Source organism: Cebus imitator, unplaced genomic scaffold (assembly GCF_001604975.1).
Source record: "Cebus imitator isolate Cc_AM_T3 unplaced genomic scaffold, Cebus_imitator-1.0 Scaffold1, whole genome shotgun sequence".
Lineage (NCBI taxonomy): Eukaryota > Metazoa > Chordata > Mammalia > Primates > Cebidae > Cebus > Cebus imitator.
In genome coordinates, this window is record NW_016107316.1 from 7,578,015 (window position 1) to 7,582,116 (window position 4,102).

Here is a 4,102-nt window from a genome sequence, read left to right on the forward strand (position 1 = left end):
AAAAAAAAAAAAAAAAAAAGAATGACAGCTCTGGAGTTGGGCAGGCTGGGCTGTTCCTTGGTCTTGCACAGAGGAGTTGCTAACACAAGCATTTGGAATAAACTAAATGAATTTCCATAGCTACGTCTAGGGGGCATAAACTCTCTTTCATTAGCACATTTATGGTCTCCTCCTTGCTCTTCTTTGAACTAGTCCTGACTGGGCAGTGGAAGTCAGCAATCTCTGGCCAGCAGGGAGTGGACTCTGAGCTTCCTGATCACCACATGTTTCCATGCTGCACAGTTTGATTGCTGCTGCTTCGTCTTTCCAATAAATGCCCCCTGGACACATACATTCTCTCCATTCCCTCCTGGATTCCCACCAACATGATAGTAAAGGAATGCAAAAGGCACGAACTACAAGGTCAGAGACAACGAGAGAGCAGAGGACAGTGGACAAGAGATATTTACAAAATTCTAGAAGCTGCAAAATAAATAAATTAGCAGTAACTGACTTAGCAGAAAGAAGAATAATCTTTCTTCAGTAGGCTGAGCAAACTAAGAGACAGCAGTTAGTAAGAGATGCCAAAGCTCTAAAAATGTGAAAACAGATAGATGAATGGTATCTGATGGAGAAGAGAGAAAAAAAGTGAATCTGACTTCCTCAATAAGACCAACTAGATATAATTTCTTAGAGATAAAGAATATATATATATATATATATATATTATATATATATATAGAATATATATATTTTTTGTATATAACTTCCTATAGCTAAAAACTATATATATTTTTTTAGAGACCGGGTGTTGCTCTGTTGCCCAGGCTGAAGTGCAGAGATGCAATCGCAGCTCACTGCACCCTCAAGCCTCTTGGCTCAAGCAGTTTTCCCACCTCAGCCTCCCGGGTAGCTGGGACTACAGGTGTGGACCACCAAACCTGGCTAATTTTTGGTATTTTTTTGTAGAGATGGCGTTACACCATGTTGCCCAGAATGGTCTCAAACTCCTGAGCTCAAGCATTCCACCCAACTTGGTCTCCTAAAGATGACATTTTTTAATAGAAAAGGTTTTCCAAATGCCCAGCATAATGTTGGACATTTGAAAAAAAGTACATTGCTATGAAATTGAGTAATACTAAGTATGAAGAAGATACAATGAAAGTTGTTTTTTTTTTTTTTAGTTTCCTGGAAGGAATCAACCAGAAAACTAAAAGCTAAAAACACATGGATGTGCTTACTTAAACATTCTGAGGGAAAATATTTTCAAATATAGAATGTTATACCCAGCCAAATTATCAATCAAATGTAAATTAAGAAAAAAATCTCAGACTTGGAAGATCTCAAAACTTTATGTCCACAAATTCTTCCTCAGGAAGTTGCTGCAGAATATATTCCATCAAAATGAGAGTTAAGAGAAAAAGACATTAGGCATGGCAAAGATGGAGTCCTAGGAACCAGATTTCCCTTCCCACCTGAAACAAATACAGAACTAGACCAAATATAAGAAACAATGGCTCTGAAGACATTAGACCTTGGCTGACAAAGATTAGTGAAACAAAGAGAGCCCTACATACAGGGAGGACACATACAGGCAGAAGCTAAAGGCTTCTCTGAGTTTGAGGAGATGAAGCAGGATATCTGGGGAAATGTCCTGGGTCAGCATGGTGGCTCATGCCTATAATCCTAGCACTTTGGGAGGCCAAAGCAGATGATCACTTGAGCTCAGGAGTTCAAGACCAGCCTGGGCAGCAGCATAGTGAGACTTCATCTCTAAAAAAAAAAAAAAAAAAAAGAAAGAAATCATATCTAGCACCCAACACCAATAAAATTCACAATGTTTGGCATCCAATTTTAAAAAGTCACTGTAAAAAGGTAAATGAACCCCATACTGAAGAAAAAACTCCTTTATGGAAAATCACCCAGAAATGGCACAAATGATAGAAATAGTAGACAAAGACATTAAAATAATTGTTATAGGCCGGGTGGGGTGGCTCACGCCTGTAATCCCAGCACTTTGGGAGGCCGAGGCGGGTGGATCACAAGGCCAAGAGATCGAGACCATCCTGATCAACATGGTGAAACCCCGTCTCTACTAAAACTACAAAAAATTAGCTGGGCATGGTGGCGTGTGCCTGTATTCCCAGCTACTCAGGAGGCTGAGGCAGGAGAATTGCCTGAACCCAGGAGGCGGAGGTTGTGGTGAGCCGAGATCGCGCCATTGCACTCCAGCCTGGGTAACAAGAGCGAAACTCCATCTCAAAAAAAAAAAAAAATAAATAATAATAATAATAATTGTTATAGGGCCAGGCATGGTGGCTCATGCTTGTAATACCAGCACTTTGAGAGGCCTAGGCAGACAGATTGCTTGAGCTCAAGAGCTCGAGACCAGCCTGGCCAAAATGGCTAAATCCCATCTTTACTAAAAATCCAAAAAAGTTAGCCAGGAATGGTGGTATGCATGTATAGTCCCAGCTACTTAGGAGGCTGAGGTTGGAGAATAGCTTGAACCTGAGAAGCGGAGGTTCAGTGAGCCAAGAACACACCAGCCTGGGGGACAGAGTAAGGCTCGATCTTACAAAAAAAAAAAAAAGAAGAAGAAGAAAAGAAAAAAATTGCCATAACCAAATTTTATATCTCTAAGGAGTTAGACAAAAGATTGAACATATTTAATGGAGAAACAAAAGATATAACTAAGATCCAAACAGAATCTCTAAAGAGAAAAACTTTTTATATCTGATATGAAAAGTACATTGGAAGGGAATAATGGCAGATTGTACATTACAGAAAAAAAAAGATTAGCAAACTTGAAGAGGCATCAATAAAAAGAATTGAAAATGAAACACAGAAAAGACAGAAACACAAATAAACAGAGTATTAGCCAAATGTAGGACAACTTCGAGCAATCAAGTGTAAGTGAGAGTTACTGTAAAACATACTTCACAGCAAATGATCCACAATTCCTGCTACACATGCCATCATGTAAACCCCTCATCGAGTGTGAGCTGTGCTTAGTGACTAACTTCCAGAGAACAGGATAAGGAAAATGTGATGGTGAGTGACCTGGACATCAGTGTTCCCAAAGAAAAGGAAAGAAAACAGAAAAATATTTGAGGCCAGGTGAGGTGGCTCGCACCTGTAATCCCAGCACTTTGGGAAGCCCAGGTGCATGCATCACTTGAGGTCAGGAGTTCGAGACAAGCTTGGCCAACATGGTGAAACCCTATCTCTATTAACAATATAAAAATTAGCTGGGCGTGGTAGCATGCGCCTGTAATCACGGCTGCTAGGAAGGCTGAGACATAAGAGTTGCTTGAACCCAGGAGGGAGAGGTTGCAAGGAGCTGAAATAGCATGACAGAGTGAAACTGTGTCTCAAATACACACACACACACACACACACACACGCACACACATGCACACACATGCACACACACACATACACACATATTTATATGTATGAAGAAATAACACCAAAAAGCTTCCAGATTTCCAAGCTGTAGCATCATCAAATCATTTAAAACTAGTGATAAAAAGACAAATCTTAAAATTAGCCGGGGATGAGGGAAGGGCACATTGTATACAAAGGAAAAAAGATATATGAATAATGGCAGATTTCTCATGAAAAACAATGTAAGCTCAAAGACAGTGAAGCAACATCTTTAAAGCATTGAAAGAAAGGAAAACCTGTCAACACAGAATTCCACATGCAGTGAAATTATCTTTTTAAAAACAAGGATGAAATAAAGACTTTTTCAGACATATAAAAGCTGAAATAATTCAGCACCAGCAGACCTGCACTATAAGAATCTTTAAAAGAAATACTTCAAGCAGAAAGAAAATGATACCAGATGGAAATCTGGATTTACACCAAAAAATGAGAAGCACTAGATATAATATATACATGGATAAACATAAAGGCTATTATTATTATTATTTTTTTTTTTTTGAGATGGAGTTTCGCTCTTGTTATCCAGGCTGGAGTGCAATGGTGTGATCTCGGCTCACTGCAACCTCTGCCTCTTGGGTTCAGACAATTCTCCTGCCTCAACCTCCTGAGTAGCTGGGATTACAGGCACGCGCCACCATGCCCAGCTAATGTTTTTTGTATTTTTAGTAGAGAC